Source organism: Podarcis vaucheri, assembly GCF_965113315.1.
Source record: "Podarcis vaucheri genome assembly, chromosome: 7".
NCBI lineage: Eukaryota > Metazoa > Chordata > Lepidosauria > Squamata > Lacertidae > Podarcis > Podarcis vaucheri.
This window is the reverse complement of record NC_138765.1, coordinates 36,443,851-36,467,196: the sequence shown is the minus strand read 5'-3', so window position 1 is coordinate 36,467,196 and position 23,346 is coordinate 36,443,851.

The window sequence follows — 23,346 nt, the reverse complement described above, 5'->3', positions numbered from 1 at the left end:
AACGTCCCTTGAAGGACAGCCAAATTTAAATAACAATCTGACACACAGCTGTGAGGCATTTGCGAGCTTTTTTGCGGAGAAGGTCCTGTTGCTCCGCCATGACCTCTCTGCCAATTTGGATACAATAAAGGAACTGGAGGCCCCTCGACTGTCCTCGGGTCCAGTATTGGACCACTTTGACCGGATATCTCCAGCTGATGTGGACAGATTCCTCCAAGCTGGAAAGCCCACCACCTGTCCTCTTGACCCGTGCCCGTCATGGCTGATTAGAGCGTGTCCAGACGAGGTGCGGGGCCCCCTGGGGGATATCATCAATTTGTCCCTTGGCACCGGGATATTCCCAGGGGAACTGAAGGAGGCGGTGGTGCGTCCGCTCTTAAAGAAAACATCATTAGATCCCTCAGATCTATCCAATTACCGCCCGGTCTCGAATCTTCCATTCCTGGGTAAGGTGATTGAGAGAGCGGTTGCTGAACAGCTTGGTAGGTTTCTGGATGAAACATCTGCTCTGGACCCATTCCAGTCCGGCTTCCGCGCTGGTCATGGGACCGAGACGGCTCTGGTCGCCCTAACAGATGATCTCCGCAGGCAGCTGGATCGAGGCGGGTCAGGGCTGCTGATTCTTCTAGATCTGTCAGCAGCCTTTGACATGGTCGATCACGAACTCCTGGACCACCGCCTTGCCGACGTGGGGATCCAGGGCACAGTCCTTCAATGGCTGCGCTCGTTTCTCTCTGGTCGGGGACAGAGGGTGGCGCTTGGGGGGGGAATTGTCATCACACCACTCCTTGGTGTGTGGAGTGCCTCAGGGTGCAATTCTCTCCCCGATGCTTTTTAACATCTTTATGCGCCCCCTCGCCCAGCTTGTCCGGAGTTTTGGGCTGGGTTGCCATCAGTATGCTGATGACACCCAACTCTATCTGTTGATGGATGGCCATCCTGACTCGGCCCCAGACACACTGACCAGATGTCTGGAAGCTGTGGCTGGATGGCTACGTGGGAGCCGGTTGAAGTTAAATCCTTCGAAGACAGAGGTCCTCTGGCTGGGGCGGGAAGATATGGGATCAGGGGGGCAACTCCCATCTCTTGCGGGGGTGCAATTAGTGCCAGCACCGTCCGTTAAGAGTTTGGGTGTAATCTTCGATACCTCCCTCTCTATGGAGTCGCAGATTACAGCTATAACAAAGGCGGCATTTTTTCATCTCCGCCAAGCTAAGCAGTTGGCCCCTTATCTCTCTCGTCCTGACCTAGCCACTGTGATCCATGCGATGGTCACCTCCAGACTGGATTATTGTAACTCGCTCTACGTGGGGCTGCCCTTGAGACTGACCCAGAAACTCCAGCGGGTGCAGAATGCCGCGGCGAGACTCCTTATGGGGTCTTCGCTGCGAGAGCACATTCATCCGGTATTATACCAGCTGCACTGGCTCCCGGTGGAGTACAGGATCAGGTTTAAGGTGCTGGTTTTAACCTTTAAAGCCCTATACGGCCTAGGACCCTCGTACCTACGGGACCGCCTCTCCTGGTATGCCCCACAGAGAAACCTACGGTCTGCAAATAATAACATCCTCAAGGTCCCAGGCCTCAGAGAGGTTAGGCTGGCCTCAACTAGAGCCAGGGCCTTCTCGGCTGCAGCTCCAAACTGGTGGAATGCTCTGTCAAAAGAGACTAGGGCCCTGCGGGACCTGACATCTTTCCGCAGGGCCTGCAAGACAGAGTTGTTCCGCCAGGCCTTTGGTCAGGGCGCAGCCTGACTCCCTCCTCTGGCAACCTGCACATAATTCTGCATAATTGGTTGCCATCAATTTGATTTAATTAATTTTATAATGAAATATTTTAGATTGTGTGATTATTTGACTGATTATTTGATTGTTGTTAGCCGCCCTGAGCCCGGCTTTGGCTGGGGAGGGCGGGATATAAATAAAATTTATTATTATTATTATTATTATTATTACTTTTAGCACTGTGGGATCCCAAAAATAATGGAAAAGTCTCCAATGAGTCCAAAACTGGTAATGTATCACAAGGCATCTTGTTTTTAAAAGCCAATGTGTACTATTTGATTTCTTAATTGCTGGAAAGGCTACTTGCATTTCTAGAACCGATTATATTTTATGCATCTTTCCCCCTTGAATTTGCTACAATAATCAAAGGAAATACAGGTTACTTGCATCTTATGTTCCTGGAAATCACGTATATAAGCAAAATCACATAAAGCCAGAACAACCCCTAGAAAGACATTGAAAAACTATTTTTTAAAAATCACTGCATGTGCTGGTGAGGGACAAACGTTGCTCTTAGTCTTTCTCCTTCTCCTTGCTGGATGATGCTTCAGATGATATGAGGACCGGGACTGGGGTGGGGGGGCTGACCAGCAGTCAGAAGACGTGCTTGGCTGTGGTTCAGATCCAGAGATGGGTTGTGTGGCCACATCTGGTGGTGGTTTCTTTGTGAGGAACATGGTGATTGGCAGCTGATGCTGTTCTCTCTCTCTCTCTCTCTCTCTCTCTCTCTCTCTCTCTCTCTCGGCATAAAATATAGCTATTTATTGATACATATTCAAAGGTATACAGAAATACATACCCATTACAAAGTATCTTTTTTATAATACACTGAAATAAAACAGCTACTTAATATGAAATAGAACAAGGGCGGAAAGGAGGAAAGAAAAAGAAAGACTTAAGGAGAGACAAAGACAGAGAGGAGAGAGACAGAGCTGCTGTTGTCTCTTGAGCTCGTCCAACGTTTCCTTGTAGGGTCTCAGAGGGTCTGTAATCCATGGATGATCCTGAGGCTGCATTTCATGGAGGGGTCAAACTCTGCAAACAGATCATTTACATGCTTTATGACTTGGAAGATTTGAGAAAGTTTCTGCAGGGTCCAGTTTGCTGGCTCCTGCTCTCCAACCGCATCCTCGCCTTCCGAAATCAATCTGACCTGTTCCTCCAGCTCTTCCACATTCAACACGTGTCGGGCCTCAATGAGTTCTTCCTGGATGAGGTCAACAAAGCCATCACCACCCACTCCCCTGACCACCTGCACAGTGCCCTCCACCTCACTGAAAATACTTGAAATACCCTTGAAATGGCGCACACATTCCTTCCACATGCATGTATTGTTTCGGGCATGATTGCGTCCATTGATGTAAGTGATGCAACAGGCAATGTTGAAGAACTTTTAGCATGCAGTGAGGTCCCGATCCATCATATCGATCACCCAGAAGAAGGCGAGCTTCGTGTAAGCAGCCCGGAAGCAGCAAATCACACTTTGATCCAGACGTTGGATGAGGGGAGGTGGGCGGGAAAGACAACCTCAGCCTCACTGTGTGCAAAGTGGAGTGTCTTGTGGTGCCCAGGAGCATCGTCCACAAGCAGCAAGACTTTAAACTCCAGGTGTTTCTCCTTGAATTAACACTTCATCTCTGGAATGAAGTATTTGTGGAACCGCTCCAGAAATGATGATGCAGTCACCCAGGTCTTTTCGTTAGATTGCCAAAACACAGGAAGGGGATTCTTGTTCTTGCCTTTTAGGATGCAGGAGTTTTGAGCAAGCCTGGCTTTATTAAGTGCCCAGCTGCAGTGCCATAGAGCAGCACAGTCCATGGGCATAGCCAGGGGGGTTGGGCAGCTGCCCCCTAAATAAATAAAAATACAGAAAAATACATAGCTAACTGAGGTTCTGCCCCCCTAACAAAAGGCCTGCCCCCCCCAACAAAAATCCTGGCTACATCCATGGCATAGTCACTGAGTCCTTTGCAGTTTAGAAGCCAGGAGCTTGCTTTTCAGCTTTGGCAAGGTAAGTTTGCTCAGGCATTTTCATCCAGAAGAGCCCTGCATTGAATCCAGAATGCAGCCCTGTCTTCACTGAAGATGTGCTCTGGACATCCTTGATGTTTTTGTAGCCTCTTGTTTGCAGACGCAGCTTCTCCAGTCATTTGGACATTCTAAAGTTTGAAACAGATCTTAAAGCCATTAAGCCAACTGGGTCTGGCTTTGAATTCCTTGGCAGGCTGGTCGCCATCTGTGGTGAGAGATGTGAAGTGGTCATAGAAGCTCAGAGCCTTTTGGCAAAAGATGCTGCCATCCACTGGCTCATGTCTTCCAGTCAGTACCTTCACCAAAGCCTTGTCCTGCACTTGGCTGGCCACCGTTGCAGTCAATGGTGTACATGCTGCCACAGCTTGACGCATCTCCTTCTCATGCACCTTCATGGCACGGATGCTGGGCACATTCCTGCCATGTCTGCATGCCACAGCACATACAGACATGCATCCCTCAAGCAGTCCAGCACAGCCATTTTTCTTCCCGCATGGCAAGTACCCTCTGCAAGCACCCTCTTTGGTTTCTTAGCAGCAGCTGGTGAGGATGCCTTGTGTTTTGGGGCCATTCTCCAGTCTGAAGCTCAGCCAACCACCACTTCCAACACTCCAAACCCCTTCATTGGCTCTCCAAAAAAAACCCCACAACCCCTCTCCAAATGCCTCTTCCACACCCAAACACTCTCATGAAGCTGCAGGAATTCCTGATCTCTCACCCACGTTTCATATGTGTTTGCTATTTTCTTATTTCTCTCTGGAGTGTGGTTCCCCCCCCTCCCCCCGGCAATGCACATAAAGCTATGAACACGTGTCTTGAATAAGCGTAAGATGTATTGTGTAAGATTTCTGTATTGCAACAGAATTTAATTTGGGGATCAGACTGTATGTGAGGGTGTGGATAGCCGCAATCAGGTGGATAGTAATAATCAGGTATTTGTAAGCCTGAAATATGGCAGCCCTCTGCCAGCTGGTTTACCTGGCCGGAAGGTGAGTGAGGAAAGTCCAGCCCCTGCAACCATTATGCAAGGAAGGCATGAACCATGGGGATTTACTGCCACCTGCTGCTTCCTCATGAGACTGCACCCTCGGGGGCAAGGTAACTTGGGGCACTCCCAGACAGCCTGATAACTCTATCCTCCTTGTTTGCAGGTAGATTAGATGATGTGGGATCAAAGCAAGGGCTATTCCACACTTTCCAGTTCACTCCTCCATCACTTTTCTTATTACAAGAAGTCTGGTCTTTCGGGAAAGTGGGTTTGTTGTCCTGGACCTCCTGATCAGCAATAATTGTGCAGCCTGAATTTGCCAGTGGCCGGTGATGGAATCCCATCCGAAAATAATGACAACCTGGTCACCAATGATTAATTCAGTATCAAGAAACAGAAGAACGAAGTGATGGTGCCACTAGAACCCTCCCTCCCTCCCTCCCTTCCTTCCTTCCTGCCAGCATGGTATAGTGGTTAAGAGCGGTAGTCTCGTAATCTGGGGAACCGGGTTCACGTCTCCGCTCCTCCACATGCAGCTGCTGGGTGACCTTGGGCTAGTCACACTTCTCTGAAGTCTCGCAGCCTCACTCACCTCACCAAGTGTTTGTTGTGGGGGAGGAAGGGAAAGGAGAATGTTAGCCGCTTTGAGACTCCTTAAGGGGAGTGAAAGGTGGGATATCAAGTGCAAATTCTTCTTCTTCTTCTTCTTCTTCTTCTTCTTCTTCCTCTTCCTCTTCCTCTTCCTCTTCCTCTTCTCCTTCCTTCCTTTCTTCCTGCCATATTCCTTTATGTCTTTTTTGGCAGCCTACTACCCCCTCACCCCTTGCTTTATTTACCATTAACCTTGATAAAGAGTTCTGGAGAATCTCAAAAGTTTGCACCCTATTTTCTGACATTTCGGTTGGCCTAAGAAAGCTTTTTCCCTAATATGGATGTTGGCATTTGCAGCTTTCTCATTTCTACTACCTGACTGACACTGTTTTTCTCTTGGGTCAATGGCCTTATCTCTTCCTGATTTCTTTCAGATCAGCTGCTGAGTTTAGACTCTTCAGCTAGCCCAAAATGTAGCATATAATTCCGCCAGGAGCTTTGCGGAAGCTGCTACAACTACAATTGTTCATCCTCCTCCTCCACCACTGGCCTCCAGCTTCTTCCAAGTCCAATTAAAAGCACTGATCATTGCCATTAGAGCTTATTGCCATTAGGGTAAGAGACCAGGGCACTTGAAGGACCATTCCCCATCTTTCATGGACTTTGGATGCCAGACCAGCCTTCCCCACCCCACATCTGGTGTCCTCCAGATAGCCATGTTGGCTGGGGCTGGTGGGAGTTAGTCCAAAACATCTGCAAGGCATCAGGCCATGGCAGGTTTATGTTCCAGGAGGCTTCAATGTGCTGCTGGTTATCCACTGTGTGGTTTGGCTTGGTTTGGTGTGTGGTTTTTACCTCATTACATGATTGCTCTTCAATTACATTGTGCCTCACTGCTTTGAGCATCTTATTGTGAGCTGGGAAGGCAGGCCATAAATGCTATAAATAAATAAATATCCAGCCTAAATGGAGTGAGGTCAGTGGCATAGCGTGGGGGGTGCAGGGGGGGCTGGCCGCACCGGGCGCAACATCTGGGGGTTAGGGTTAGGGGGCGCAAATCCACGGGTTAGGGGGCGCAAATTACTTGCCTTGCCCCGGGTGCTGACAACCCACGCTACGCCACTGAGTGAGGTGCCATCTAAACAAGGCCTTGTAAAAGCATTCGTTACAAAACTTGACCTTAGGTACAGTTTTGTCAGAGCTGGGCTCAAGTTTCAGCTCTTTCTCACTCTTTTTCCTGTTAAGTGCTGGATTTTTCCTAGCTCAGTCCAGAATGCTTCTGTACAGTTTACTCAACAGCCCACCTAAGGTCTTTCCTGGAGCAAACAATTTGGCGTCCTTTTTTATTTCACAGGGGCCAACTAGGCCTGGCAGCAGCACTCATCAGGTCTGGCAACAGCAAAGGGTCCCAGAGGGTCAGAAGGGCCCTTCACTGGCCTCATCTGGTTGCCTCACCCTCCCAGCCCTCCCTGCCAGGCCCCTAGATGGCTCTTCCAGCCATTGCCAGATGGTGGCAGAGCCACTTTCGAATGGGTAACGCTTGGCTCCTGCCCCCAATGGCTGCCCACCATCTTAATAGACTTAAAATGCACTGCCCTAGCTTATAGATAATAATTATAATACGTATTATATTTAAGATTATTTCTACCCCGCTCTATGAAATAAAGCCAATGGATCTATAGGTCTCACAGAGCTGCAGCTGGAGCCTGGCATTTTCGATCAATCAAGAGGGGGGCAGATGCAGGCAGGACCAGCCAAGCTTTATTCCCATTTAGACATTGCCCTCTGCTAAAATGTCATGCCGGGGGGGGGTGAGGTCTTCAGGGAGGAGAGAGCTGGGTGGCATTGCTGCCCCAGTGGGAACAGCAGCAGAAAAAAATACTGCACAGTTATCGGTTCAGTGTTTTATGAGTTTGGCTCATGAAATTCCATTTTGTTACTTGGGTTGCAAGAATCAAGTTCAATAAAAAAATACTTTTTAAAAAGTTTTTTGGGGGCAGATATTGGGCTCATTAGAAACAACCATGTTGAGACGCCCTCCCTTGAAGCTGGCACTGGAGCAACCTGGCTCTCTTCAAGGTATGAGATGACACCAAGGGCCCAGAGGCAATGCTTAAAAACGTTTTGATGGATGCCCCAGTTGAGCAGGTTATTATTAGCCCTAGTACTGTGCATAAACCCTAGTACTGTGCATAAGGGACATGGGTGGCGCTGTGGGTTAATCCACAGAGCCTAGGACTTGCCAATCAGAAGGTCAGCAGTTTGAATCCCCGCGACGGGGTGAGCTCCTGTTGCTCAGTCCCTGCTCCTGCCAACCTAGCAGTTCGAAAGCACGTCAAAGTGCAAGTAGATAAATAGGTACTGCTCCGGCAGGAAGGTAAACAGCGTTTCTGTGCGCTGCTCTTGTTCACCAGAAGTGGCTTAGTCATGCTGGCCACATGACCTGGAAGCTGTACGCCGGCTCCCTCGGCCAATAAAGTGAGATGAGTGCCACAACCCCAGAGTCGGTCACGACTGGACCTAATGGTCAGGGGTCCATTTACTTTTTACTGTGCATTAAAAAACCCCACCAGTTTAGGTTAGGAGTTGTATCTCTGCTCTCTCCACAGAGAGAAAGAGGGAAGATCTTGCATAATTTGAAAGCAAATCACATTTCTTCTTCTTCTTCTTCTTCTTCTTCTTCTTCTTCTTCTTCTTCTTCTTCTTCTTCTTCTTAGCTCTCTTCGTTTATGTGTAGATTTCATTAATTTATCCGGAGACGGTTCCCCCATTCCCACCGCTCTGAAACTGATAAGCCAGGCAACGCAAACTCCCGGGCTATTGCCCAGGCAGCCAGAAGGGGGAGCTCCATGATCACAGCAAAGAAGGGCGTGGCAGCCTTCCAACCTTTCAAACGATGCTCGTCGGCCGGGGAGGTCCAGAGATATCCCTGCTTTAAGGGATTGTGCCTTTAGGAGCCTTCTGAGTGCAGAAATTTAGGAGGTGAAGTTATTCTCTGGCATGGTGGCGTGCGTGCGTGCAGTGGGGAGCTTCACCGATTTGATTTCTGTGTGCCCAGGTACAGGGTCAGTAGAAATCGGTGGTCTTCCTTCAAGGTTGGCCATCTGAAAGAGCTCTATATAAAAGAAAGCTCATCCTTCCAAAGTGGATCCTGTTGCCATGGATACCTTGTTCCTGTTCATCTTGCAAAACCAGGAAACCCCTTCGAGTTTTTGCATCTTACACAGAACAGCAGGCTGTGATTCCCCCGGGGCCGGTGGGGGAGGGGGAGATAATATACAGAGCTTGACATCCTCTGAAATCTCCAGCTGAAGGGGATTGGTGAGAGCAAATCAGATAAGGTGAGGTCAAGAAAGGGAGCCAAATGTGCTTGTATACCTGTAAAGCACCTTCAAAGCACATTTCTTCCCTCAAAGATTTCTGGGCACTGTAGTTTGCTAAGGGCTGCTGGGCAATGTAATTCTGTGGGAGGTAAAATACACTACCCAGAGTTATTTGAGGGAAAGAGTTGGTTTTGACCGTTGTTTAAAGGCCTAGTATTTTCTCACCCCCCATCCCACCCCACAGAACAAAAGTCTTTAAGTCATTCCCATACAGGGTCTTTCTTATTGGTTCTATTACAGTGGTACCTCGGGTTACAGATGCTAATGCTAACCCAGAAATAGTACCTCGGGTTAAGAACTTTGCTTCAGGATGAAAACAGAAATCGTGCGACGGCAGCGTGGCAGCAGCGGGAGGCCCCATTAGCTAAAGTGGTACCTCAGGTTAAGAGCAGTTTCAGGTTAAGAACATACTTCCGGAATGAATTAAGTTATTAACCCGAGGTACCACTGTATAGTGGAGCTGCACCCAGGGCCATTTGTCAGGTTGGCAACAGTGTATGTCTACTCAGAATTGTGGTCCATTGAGTTGAATGGGGCTTACTCTGAAGTGAGTGGCTACAGAATGGCAGTCTGCATGTGTTGAATATAGGAACCTGCTCACTGGACATATCCCTCTTTCTCCTTCCCAGTGTTACTGCTGCCTAGAGATGGTGATGGAATTCATTTCAGTTCACATTTAAAGCCGCACCTAAATAATTCACACTTTGTCATATGTGACCCTTGTTTTGCCACGCACTTCTCCAGCCAAGTCATCTGTACAGAAATGCATCTACTGGAGTGAGGTGCAAAAGAAAAGTTCCTATAATAGTGAAGATAACATACAAAAGTGTATCTTCGATGTGTGGCGTAATGGTTAGTGTTGGACTGGGACCTGGGAGACCAAGGTTCGAATCCCCAATCAGGCATGAAGCTCACTGGGTGATCCGGGGCCAGTCGCCATCTCTTAGCCTAACCTTCCTCACAGGGTTCTTGTGAGGATGAAATGGGTTGGAGGATAACCATTTATACCACCTTGAGATCCTTGGGTGGTGCTATATAAATGTAGTAAATAAAAACAAGCAAACTAATATCTTGTTAGGAGAAATGGCTTTGTAAAAATGTGTACATTGGGAGAAGCCCACACTAAAATGTTCATTAATTTTCATGAGAACTTAAAAAAAATAAAAATCACAAGCTGGTGTTGAAATACAGAGAAAATGAAAGGAACCAAAATTGACAGGCATTCGCCCAGCGCTCCTGCTTGCTTCACTCTGCCTTACTCCAAAAACCAAAATAGGAAACAGAAATGAAACAAGCCAGGATAGCTGTCAACTTTTCCCTTTTCTTGTGAGGAATCCTATTTGAAATAAGGGAATTTCCCTTAAAAAAAGGAAAACATTGACTGCTATTACCAGGACTGAGAGTCTGATGCATACTGAGTATATTAGAGGAGCTTTAAATGCATGTTTGGTGGGTAGAATATAAGAAAGGTAGAGGGTAAATAAATATCCATATGTGAGAGATTGGTATTGGTTCTTCCTTTACCCTCTGGGTTTCAGGGTAAACTGTAGAGCTATCAGACTTACTTATGAATGTAAATCATCTACTTTAATCAACCCAGTTTCGACAGTGGGGGGGGCAGGACTTGCAGAAGGAGAACAAAAGCGGGGAGCCCCAAATGACTCCATCATGGTTTGCCTAGAAGACAGGAGAGGAGAAGAAGAGTTTCTTGCTCAGTTTCAGAGAAGTTGGGATTCAGTGGCTGTGCTTATATGTCATCTTCCTTCCCGAGAGCTTCCAAGTTGAGGCATGACATGGAAGAGTAGGAGGCTGTGGATGTGCACAAACAGCCCCTTTCACAGGCTTGAAGGCAGCACAGCCGTGCCATTGCAGCTCACAGTACGCCTGCTTATTTGCTAATTATTGTTCTTCCTGGTCAAACAGATTTTGCAGGGGGCGGTCATACAGCTTCAGGGTCTGGGGCAAGGCAAGTTGATGATAGCCATCCCTTGATTTCTCAGCATCTGGTGGTCACAGGTAGACTGGCTTGAAACAAGGATGCTCCACTTAGCTGATAGTCACTAGCTGACCTCTCCTCTGCAATACATAGCTAATCCTTTTGCTTAAAGCCGCAAATAATTGGATGTGCATTTACATCGCTACAGGGCAGAGCTTTCATTTATCTTTGAGGACTTCTTCTTAAACCATGAAGACAGCTATTGTGGCCCCACAGGAATTGAACTGGAAACTGCAATCATCATTTTAATATGTGAATAACACCACACAGGGAACTAAAGGGCAGAGAGGGTTGCCAACTTTTCAGCAAGCCTCTGTTCCTATGCCTTTGACAGCAGCTTGATACGCAATTACGTATCAAGATACAATCCTGTGCCTGTGAAAAGCTCTCCCTGGGAAAACCTGCAGATCAGTGTGCCCTGGCAGCCTCAGGAGCAGGGCCTGGCTTAGAAATTGGGAAGGGGGCCTATTGCCTCTTTCTCTGCATCTAAAAGAAGCCTTGAGGATCTGCTCCATATAACCAAAAGCTCTCCTGCCTTTCCAGAACAGAGACCAGCTAGCAGCCAGATGCCTCCAAGCTCACCTCCCACGCCTGCCTTCTGCTTGGTGTAACCCACGGGTGCTGCATTCATTGTCAGCGCTCCATTTTTCATTGGGACTCAAATGTTTATTCATCCCCCCACCACCTCCTGGTGGAAATCCTGAGGACAGCCTGTCCTGAAGCCTAATACCAGAGTAGCAGCTCCACACACCTCCTCCGTTGCCAGTGAGAATGAATAAAACATGATTGTCTGAATCCGCTCTCAGAGGACAAGGTGCTGGAATGGTTGGAGGGTTCCTGTCATCTCCTCCGAGAATTAATTTTCTCTTGTCGTTTTTCTCTCTGGTTTTGGTTAGATTGGGCTCCCTCCCTCCCCCCCCCCCAGCCGCCGCCTGTTCTCTGGGGTAGCGTAGAAGGAATGTGCTGTTCAGAAGAAAACAGTGGAACAGATTCCTCAAATGCAATGTTCAGATTCACATTTCCTTCCCATTCAGAGAGCTCATGTGCAAAGTCACGCCTGGTGCTTCAGCCTGCTGGCCTCGCAAATGCATATTTAGGGTGGAGTGCCAGAATGTATCAGAAATGTTCATAGCAACGCACTGAAGGCATCGGTGCTAGTGAAAATGAAGACTACCTACACTTACAGAATTAAACGGGTTTAATGGTAATGCCTTCTCCATAAGGAACTCTTGATATTGCGATTCTGTGACCTGGATTTGCACAGCACGAGAGGATTTCTGAATGTTCAAAGTGGGTTTTTAGAGTCTTCATATCATGAAGACTTGGATTTCCACCTAGCTTCCCACCTCAAGTTTTGAACCCGGCTTCCATCAGATAGCTCTCGCTTAAAGAAATGTAACCTTTCTTCTGAAAGGCATGTCTTGTATTGATTTCTCCTCAGTATTTTGCATACGCCGACCTGGTTCGAGTGATGCTAAGCCAAACCATAGCTGCTTAGTGCCAATGTGTGAGCCTGCAGGCTCCCAGGGAAAAGATTCTGACCTTGTTGCTCCTGCTTGGTTGTTATGCGGCTGCACCATACGGAGCTATTTAGCCATGGCTTGCTCTTCGTTTGCTGCTCATGGTTTGTCTAGGAGAGCCATGGTCTGGCTTAGCATGACATGCCAGCCAGGCACATATCTTAGTCATCCTCGCAACATCCCTGCAAGGCAGGCAATGTTATTAGCTGCCTTAGGAGGGCCCATCTAGCTCAGTGTTGTTGATGATGGCTAGCAGGAACCCTCTGAGGTTTTAGGTGATGCTGGAGATTGAACCTGAGACCGTTTGCATATAAAACAGGTGTCCTGCCTCCGAGCAGGCCAGTGCTAAGATGGATGGGGAGGAGACTGGCTTGTATGTGGAGATATGGGCTAGGGGAGGTCATAAAAAAGAAAGAAATCCTTCCCAGAACTATAAACTTTCCCCACTCTTCAGAGATGCCCCCTTGCTATGTAGCAATGAAATGCTCAGGCTTGGGTTGGTGGGTGTATTATCTAGGTCCTGGAGAGCAAAGCAGGGAAGATTGTGAGAGAGAAGGAAGGAAAACTGGTGCCCTCCAGGGACCTGAAGAACAGCATTGGCACAAGGCTTATGGACCAGTTCCAAGGCTTTCAAGCCTGAAGAGGCATGATCTTTCTGCAGTGGTCTTCTCCAGGTGAGGGGGTCTCCAGAGGTTTTGGACTACAACTCCCAGCACTTGGGGAAGACAGTCTTCAGGAGTGGAGAAAAAACTGTGTTGTGGTTCTTACTTGCCTATAGTTTAGCCATGTTATTTGATGGAGGTTGCTCTGGGTCCCCTGAGAGAAAAACCTTAAAACCATCTTTCTGGCACACAGTAAATGCCTTTGTTACCATCCTTCTTCTCCAGTGCGCATACAAAAGAGGAGGGTCCCTTTTTCTTCAGCAGCTGCCCTGCTTTGACATTGCCCTCTCCTCTCCCCCCTCTCCCATCTCTGAGCCCGTTCTGACCTTGACCATTGCTGAGCTTGGAGCACAGATACCATGCCCACAGAAGTAGAGAGGGGTGCATGCTCGTGTGTGTGTGTGTGTGTGTGTGTGTGTGTGTGTGTGTGCATTGTCCATTATGAAATGAATCCCCCGCCTCCCACAACCGAAACCGCCTTAAGTCTAGATTTAGCCAGAGTACAGCTTCCATTTCAGATGAGAGCAGAGACATCACAAAAGGCTTTGTATTCCAGGAAACCTCGTTAGAGGTTTAAATTATACGAATGGGCTTTTGAGCAGAGATCCTCATTATCTGGGCATTTGCAATTAATCCCCTGCTTTCCCATTTCTCTCTCTCTCTCTCTCCTCCCCCACAAATGCTCCAGATTCCTGGCTCCACAGCCCGATTTACCTTGACTGTCCCTTTCGATTTTGTAGGGTCGAGTGCAGCACCAGGACAGGAGTTAGAGATGTATGTTGTGGGTGATAGGGAAATATTGGAGATGATTACAAGCAGGCCCTGGGGATAAAGCCAGCAGCCCAGCCAGACAGTCCCTCAGGATATTTGGCATAATTTTCCCCCTGGCAGAAAAAAAGGATATGCTTTGCACTCCCTGTTTTTGTGACGCTGAAGGGGTTTCCCCCCTTCCTTTTGGAGAGAGTCCCACTAAGGTGATTGCTAGAGGACAACAAGGCCTGGAAATAAGTCCATCAAAGTCACTAGCCTGCTTCCTGACACAGATCCAGCCTAGGGGACTGGGGGAACAGACCTAGCCTGTTCTCACCGCAAAGGGGAGAAATGCAATCCAACTCTTACAGATTACTAAAAGCCCACACCTGGTCACCTGGGAGCCATCCTTACTCACCATATTTACATGAAACCAGAGTGAGGTCAGCCATGGTCTGGGAACTGAGTATCATCACAGGACTAAGCCCTTTTTCTTCTTCTTTGCATCTCATTTAGGTGAGCCAGCAGATGTGCTGAACTGGCGCTTGGGACCAGTAATGGCCTGCATGTGGGCCACTCAACTGAATCTCATTCCTGACAAAACTAAGGTACTGTTGGTCATGCTTCTGTCCAGGGTCACCATCTTTTCTGGAGAGGTTGCACAACTTTGAAGGAACAAGTTCGCTCTCTTTTGGAAGGTGCATTGATCCAGATTTGTCTCTTGAGATCTCAGTAGTACTTTGTGTGCCTCACCCGCTTGGATAGCCTTTGCAGGCTGCTAACTCCCACTCTGCCAGGTCATTATGCTGCCAGCTTGCCAGTTCTGTGCTACTTTTGTAATCATTTATCAGATCTGAATACATCTGCACACTGGCAAAATCTCGGTTGAGCCGGCACGGTGAATAGACTAGTTATTCTCCCCCACCTAACCCTTGCAGGGTTGTTGTGAAGATAAAATGACGGGGAGAGCTGTGTACACAGCCTGGAACTCCTTGGAGAAAAGGCAGGGTAAGAATGAAATAAATAAATGTCAAAATATGGAAGCAAGCGTGAGATAACAATTTCATAAACGGCCGTGACAGGGCATTGCCGTAAGAACACTCAATCACCAAAATAGCCTGTGAATAAGCCGCCATGGTCCCTGAATTCTCCATGCCACCAATTAAAATTGGCTGCACTGATTAATCAATTAAGGCTGCTTCCAGATGGACTGCTGCTAGTGCTAATCAATCATTGCTCTTCCTCTGGAAGCTACAAGCAAAATTGCAGTTGGCTTCAGACACTGTTGGGGTTGTTTCACCCCTTCCCTCTATACTTATCCCTCTGTGCTTTGCCCACACCACTGGAGGTGACACTGCTGCTGTGGGGAGGGGGTGGCAGCTAATTTCACCTGAGCAATCATTGTGGGTGTGCACAATATGAGCACTCCTTTGAAATAACAGTGTGTGTGCTTCTTCACTTAACAGTGATTGCCGATCAATGCCCATTAAATCACTGTGAACTGTAGAGCTGAAAGGGACCCCAAAGTTCATCTGTTCCAACCCATGGCTTAGGGCAGGGGGCCCATTGTTACATCCCAGTCTCTGCTTAAAATCCTTTAACAACTACTGCCTTCTCACGCAAATCTGTTCCAAGGTCAAACAGCACATACTGTTGGAACATTCTTCCTAATGTTTAATCTAAATGTGTTTTCTTGTCCAGGTCCTACCATCTGGAGCAATGGCTGATGGGAGTTGTAGTCCAGAGGGCACCAGGGTGGCGGAGGCTGCACTAGAGCAATACAGATGGAGCATTTGCTCCACCATCTGCCCTTCAAGATATCTGAAGGTGGCTTCCATACAACTTGTTTATGTCACTTTTATCACCTCCTTCAACCTTTTCCCCAGACTCCCATCATCATTGCAAGAGAGGCACGTCTTGCATTCTCAGTTGTGCGGGATATTGTACACCAGTAGTAATGCCTTGGATTGGTCCCATTGGTTAACTAGCAGCCAGCGCAGTGTTCTCAAGATCTTTGCAATCTGATCTCTCTTCCCTGCCCAGGCAACATCCTGCTACAGCCTTCAGGCAGCCCCATACCCAGTGCATTGCTGCAGTCCAGACTGGAGAAGGGTCATTAGAGTTTGGGTTACTGATGCCAGGCTATGTAGGAATAGCAGTTCTCCAGCTTGCTGGGGCTATGAAAGCTGCTTACTTTCACTCAGGTTCTTCCTGTATTTATTTCTGCTAAAGCAAATGTTTCCCAATTGCCCTGTGCTCTTTCCACCAAAAAATAAGGCAAATGGAGAACTTGCTAGGCTCTTCTGTCTAAGAAGGGGTTTTCCAGCAGCAAACACTGCTCAAGGTTGGCACTCTTGGAAATTCTCCTTGCCGTGCAAAATCTGTGACTCGCGTGCAAAATCTGTGGCAAGGTCGGCACTCTTGAGTCGGAGAAATTCTTCTCCAGCTGCCATGGCAACTTGAGGGAATACCTGCAGATTTCCCTCCAGAAATGGAGGGAGGGAGGGAGGGAGGGAGGGAGGGAGGGAGGGAGGAAAGGCTGCCACAGCATCTGCCAGCAGGGTCCTGGGAGGGTTCTTGTCTGCCCCTGGGAATCTTTGAGCACAAGAAACCAGGAGGAGACTCTTGTTCCCTTGAGAGGCAGACAGGAAGAAAACTGCAGAGCAGGCAGAATTCTGGCAGCAACTGCACAGAAGGACAAATGGGGACTGGGGAGGGTGGGGAGTCTGTTGGGGGCTGGTGGCCTTGTGGCGTTAGGGAATAGGTCTTGGTCAACTCAGTGGGAGGAGAGATGAGACAACACACTTATTCCGTTCTGGATAATGTAAGCCTCAACTGAGAAAAAAAATCAAAAGACAGATCTAGGGTTGCAAACTGGCGAGCACAAAAAGGACCCACACCCCACAGATCAAAGCACAGCTAGAAAGGCCCGTTAATAAGTTGGCAACCATACCGAGTCAAGCCATTGGTCCATCTAGTTCAATATTGACTACAATGAGTGGCAGAGGGTCTCCAGCGTTTCAGGCTGGGGTCTTTCTTTCCCAGCTCCACTTGGAGATGCAGTCAGGGATTGGACATGGGACTTTCTGTTGTGTGGAAAGGAGATGCTCTGTCACTGAGACTGTGGCTTAGTGTGGGGAGCTAGGAGGGGAAGGCCCATAGCTCTGTGGCAGGGCATCGGCCTTGCAAGCAGAAGTTTCCTGGTTTGGTCCCCAGCATCTCCACATAGGGTTGGGAGGGACTTTGACCTGAATCCCTGGAGATCCGCTGCCAGTCAGCATTGGCAATGCTGGATGGACTAATGATCTGACTCCATATGTTATGAGTTTGGGGAGGAGGAAGTAGGCTGCATGTGAGATCCTTCTAACCCCCTGGATCCAGCAAGTGCTAAAATATAAGCCAGGCTAGCTTCCTGTGTTGAGGCGATCACCTGGGTGATGGGTCATTCAGGTAAACAAAGGAAAGGGGCTCTGTGTGAGATGGCAAATGGGTGGGAGCTTCCAGCTAGTTAGAAGGACAAAGCCAGAGTTTAGAGCTGATTTGCAGTCAGGTGGGCCAGAATCAAAGCAGCAAACAGGGAAGCAATAGAAACAAGGCAATAGTTGATTTCTGTTTGAATCAAAGGCTGTACTTACGGGAGAAACAAGACTTGTTTGAGCTGTTAATGCTGTGAGCTCCCCCATCGTAGGCTCAGGCTATATGTGTGTGTAAAAACAAACCATATACAGTGGTACCTCGGGTTACATATGCTTCAGGTTACATACGCTTCAGGTTACAGACTCTGCTAACCCAGAAATAGTACCTCGGGTTAAGAACTTTGCTTCAGGATGAGAACAGAAATCGTGCTCCAGCGGCGTGGCAGCAGCAGGAGGCCCCATTTGCTAAAGTGGTGCTTCAGGTTAAGTTTCAGGTTAAGAACGGACCTCCGGAATGAATTAAGTATTTAACCCGAGGTACTACTGTATCATAAAGACACCACAGTCTCTGCTGTGCCTCATTTCCAAAAGGAACCACAAAGTGTTTGGAACCCCTGGAATCTCATACCACTTGGAGATCGGGGTGGCATGCAACAAATCCAAGGCAACTCCCCGTGTTCCTGTGTTCCTTCCAGTTGCAAAGAGTAGGTGCTCCTGTGCTTTTTATCACTGTACAGAAGAGGAGTTTTTGTCCAGTGCAGCTAATTGGGCAAGACTGAGAAAAGTGAATGTGGTTCTAACCTCTTTTAATTAAACTAATTAAAATGACAGGTTAGTGGTCATTGCAACATCCTGTAACAAGGAGTCCCAAGTATTAATTGGTGTGCTGCATGAAGAGGCCCTTCCTTGCTTTTGAGCATCCTAAACTTGCTGGCCACCCATTTGTTTGGATGAGTTCTGGAGCTGAGAGAGAGAGCGAGAGCGGGCATTTCTGCTTTTGTTTGAATGACTAAAATAGACTAGACATCAGAATTCTGATCACCGATCTGCATTCACTGTCTCCAGCATCTCATCTTAGTCTGCTCCTAAAATCCACTGCCTTCATGAATGTAATTGGCCACTATGGTGCACCCATCCACATTCATCATCCTTTTCCTAAATGAAAAAGTTTTTCTTCGTAAGGAAGATGCTACAAATGTGCTTTCTGGATCATTAATCTAACAATGTTTGTTAGACAAGATTAACATCCAGTCCAGCTTGCCCAAGCCTTCTACTTACAACAGACAGTTGCTCATGAGCAAAGCAAGAAGCTGGTGGCTGGTGCCCATTGGGACTGGAAGGGTGGGAAGCAGGGATCCCAACAGTAGGTGGTGCTTAAACCCAATGAAAGGCAGAGCCAACTCATTTTGGCTTGGTCACCATCCTCCTCCCTGCTGAGTTCTGCAAGAAGCAGCCCTGAGACAAAGGAAGAGGAAGGTATTTGCTTGAACCCCATGGACTGGTTGTAAGTAACAAGGTGGCGGGGGGAGGCTGCTGAAGGGCAAACCATGCTTAGTACATTCACCCTAATGGGAAAGCCTCCACTGAAGCTGATGGCCTTCCATCCAACATCTTGAAGGTATTTTTGTACCTTCTCTAAGGCTGCAATCCTGGGCACACTTACTAGGGCAGGTATGGTGAACTTGTCCTCCCCGCCACAACATTCTAAGACTATAGCTCCCATCATTGCTGGCTATTGACCATGCTGGCTATGGCTGATGGATGCTGGACTCCAACCACACCTGAAGTGTCACAGGTTTCCTATCACTGTGCAATTGAAGTCTATGGGATTTGTTTCTGATTAAGCACACAGAGGATCTGGCCACACCTTCTCCTTTTCTGCTATATTGCCCTCCTTGGACAAGGTTCTGTCTCCATGGGTTTTAGTGCCTAGACTGCCTTCCAAAACCAAATGGGTTCACATAATTGCTTTCCAGGGATAATGAAGTGTGATGCCTTTCTCTTCTTCTCCAGGGCTATGTGGTCTGCACCATGTGCCCTGTTTTCTAAACTGCTGGCAGCAGGCCCCATCTCCCTCCTGAAATCCATGCCAACCCAAGGGATTAGCATGGTTTTAGGGAACGGTTTTTCGAATCGGAAATGGGATGCTTTCAAATCGCTCTGCGTCAATCATTTTGCTGTCACTCATGCAGCAGAGGATTAAAATAGCTATGAAGATGATTATCCAGGGGGGTGGTGTGATCACCTGCTTTGGAAGTAGGGGAGCCACAGAGACCCCCACAAACCAGGGAATCTTTGTCTTTGATCTGCATAGAAGCAGTCTATCAAAACAATAAGGCACCTTCAGTATCATAAATGTTACTCCATTTTGTTCATGTTCAGGTGATTCACCATGAAGATAATGTTAATCTTTTTTCTGTCCCTAACGGTTCCTTAATAGAACTGTTTTGAACCTTTTTGTAAAAAAAAAAAAAAATGCGTCCTTCTTAGAATGCACATTATTTTGTGTGTGGTTTTTTCCCCATTTGCCACCATTGTGTCTATTTGTATTTGCAGGTCCTTAATGCAGGGGATCAGAGGTTGCACTGAGGAATTGCTGGTTGGTCAGGCTTGTTGGAAAAGACAACCACTGTGGTTAGAAAATAGTATCCACCAGCAGGACCAGCAGCAGTTTATTAGGGCACAGACTAGGATGAACAAGACACCCCATCTCTTGGAAGCAATTGTGTATCTATGCAACTGCAGTGTATGTATTGTTGTGGGTTAATTCCCAAAGCAGGTGACACCTATTGATGAGAGCAATTTAGGTTGATTAAGCAGGTTGATGTCATCAAACCTTTCTGAACCTCTTGTGTTCACAAGCTAGGAATTTAAATAGAAGCCAGAGTTTCAAAACACAGCAGTCCTTGATCATGGTCTGGCTGGCTTAGATGCTTGACAGAAGCAAGGTGGTTCTCTGCTTGGAGCCTGTTGCATCCTGGGTCCCTGATATTAACATGGGGATTTACTCTGCCCTTGTTGCTTGAGCTGAAGGCTGGCCTGAGACATTTTATTTCTGCCCCACATTCCAAATACAAATACCAACTTCAGGGGAGATACTTTTCTCATGATCACAGCAGGGGAAGGAAGGAGTAAAATGTCCTGCTCCTGCCAGCTGCAATTCCAATACTGAATAACATCACCCCCATCCAGGTGATGCAATTTCCTTTTTTAAAAAATCTGCATATTAGTTTGGCCCAGACTAGGAAGTCCTTGCTTCAAGTCCTTCTTCCAGCATTAATTCACCAAGCTACTAACTCTCAGACTCTGTTCCTCCATTAGGAATAGGGGGGTAATCACCTACCTTGGCTCACCTTAAGGGTTGTTGTTCTAAGGATTGCTGAAAAAACACAAGAAATGTGCTTTGAGCTCTTTAAGACTATGTACACACTATTATCTTTAAAGCACATTAGAAACACATTTCCCCCCTCAAATAGTTCTGGTTCCTGTGATCCCTAAGGGTTGCTGGGAATCATAACTCTGCAAGGGGTAAAGGATGCACCCAACCTAAAGCTTTCTCTGCTTTGCTAAGCAGCGGCATTGCTGTCACGCAAATTCCAGAGGGGCTGCCCTTTGAGTCTGTAGCACCTTAAAGACTAACATTTATTGTGGATTAAGCTTTCATGGATTAGAGTCCACTTAATCAGATGCAAATGCAGTCCCCCACTGCTCCTGGCCAGGATGCCCGTGTGGCAAAACACACCGCGAGAGATCAGTGGAGTACGACAAACAGTGTGTTGTTGTTTTTTCTTTGTTGCTTAGCGTTCTCTGGGAATCTTGTTAGAGAGATGACTCCCCAGCCCTGCCCAGCAACATCTTCCTAAAGGTTTTATGGTTCCACCCAGAACTGGAAATGGGGCTGTAATTTTAATCACTCTATCAATGTTTATTTGTGTAATTTAGAGCAAGGATGCCTCTTCCTCCCATCTGTCCAGGCCATCTGCTCCTTTCGTCACTCCCAAACAGCCCTGCCTGGCCTTTGATTGAGATGGTGCAGGAGTTTAGGGAAACGGGGGGGGGGGGGATTTACCTGATTCAGAAAGTGCCTGGCACACACAGTGGCTCAAAGTGAGCAGACCCCTGCTGGGACCCCCAAATGCTACATGATGAGAGAGTGGACAGAATAGGTGGGTGCAACCTGGCCAAAAGTCTGCAAATGCCACTGGTCCACACCATGTTTTGCTTGCCTGCCACTATGAAGCATTTGTGGCACGTTGGTAGCCTGAAAGTTGGAGGTGGGGGAAAGAAAGCTCAAGGAACTCGCCATAGGCACCCATTAGCTCGTATCATCAAAAGTGCAATACTCTTCAGCTTCATCTCAGACAGCTTCTTTTTTGTGTCCCCCCATTAGATGCTCCCCATTTGGGGGGGTGTTCAAAGGCTGCTAGATGCAAGTAGTTTTGGTGAGCCTTGGAACTAACAAATCCATAGATTATCAAAACCACTTCTTCAGGAATTAATGCATTAAAGTTTCTCAGTTTTTTAAAAAATGCACATAGAAATGAAAGTGGTCACCTGACATGAGTGGCCCTTTGCTGGTCTCAGGGTCCCAACCAATGCTCAGCCCTGCTACTCTCTGGAGGTGGTCCTGGAAAAGGGGTAATGCAGAGGGTTGTACAAGCATCATTGGAGCTTTAGGAACACAGGAAGCTGCCTTAGAATCATAGAATCATAGAGTTGGAAGAGACCACAAGGGCCATCGAGTCCAACCCCCTGCCAAGCAGGAAACACCATCAGAGCACTCCTGACATATGGTTGTCAAGCCTCTGCTTAAAGACCTCCAAAGTAGGAGACTCCACCACACTCCTTGGCAGCAAATTCCACTGTCGAACAGCCCTTACTGTCAGGAAGTTCTTCCTAATGTTTAGGTGGAATCTTCTTTCTTGTAGTTTGGATCCATTGCTCCGTGTCCGCTTCTCTGGAGCAGCAGAAAACAACCTTTCTCCCTCCTCTATGTGACATCCTTTTATATATTTGAACATGGCTATCATATCACCCCTTAACCTCCTCTTCTCCAGGCTAAACATGCCCAGCTCCCTTAGCCGTTCCTCATAAGGCATTGTTTCCAGGCCTTTGACCATTTTGGTTGCCCTCCTTTGGACACGTTCCAGTTTGTCAGTGTCCTTCTTGAATTGTGGTGCCCAGAACTGGACACAGTACTCCAGGTGTGGTCTGACCAGAGCAGAATATTCAGAATAAGATTCTGAATAAGATTCTGAATAAGAGCCTTATTCAGGATGAGACCACTGGTCTAGTATTGTCAACATTGACTGGCAGCAGTTTCCCAGGGTTTCAGACAAGGTCTCTCCCAGACCTACATGGAGACACTGGGGGTTGAACCTGGGACTTTTTGCATACAAAACAGAAGCTTGGTGTGTCTAATGAGTGTCCCCTTTTTGCTCAGTAGCAGCTGTGGCTGGCAGGGCCCAAAAGTCTAGGATCCAACACAAGTCCATTCAATGCCCTTCAACCTCCCACTGCCCCCCACCACCACTTCCTTTGATGGATATTTATGGTGCCTTTGTTTGGTTTTCTATCCACATCTGCAGAGCAAGAAGTTACATCAGGTAAAGTGAAGCAACAGCCAACACAGGAAATTTGAAGCAGAGAAGTGATAGCCACTGCAGGCACTTTGAAGCCCCCCAACAGGTCTAGTGCAGATCCCCGATTTCAACAAGCTGCAGAGCACAGGAGACTGCTTCTCACTCACGTTTTTAAGCTCCTGCTCTCCAACACACAGAGGGCTATTTTCTCTAGGGCTGCCCTAACACTACCCTTGCCTCCTGGTCTGCAAGAAGGCAGGGAAGCTGCGTCTTCCAGCCTCCCCTGTTGCCCTCTGGCCAGGTCGCTGCTCTTCAAGGAAGTCACAGAGGCTCCCAAAGGCACTTGTCCCATCATGGCGTGGCGTGGGTGGGGACATTTGGACTTTCTGTCCAGACTTCAGCATATCTCTTCGGTGGGGCCAGCTACTTCCAAGGAAGGGTCCCTGGGGTGGCGATCTGAAACCGATCTAAAACAGATGTGCGTTTGCTGCCAGGGATGTTGCAATGGATGCTTCCCCCCCCCCATCTCTCCCTCCCCCCATTTTCTCTCCTTTGCAAATGAGGAAATCGAAACATGCAAATCGCTCCCCACGTCAATCAACCCCCCCATATGAATCAAAGCTCCCCTCTCCGCTGCGGGGGG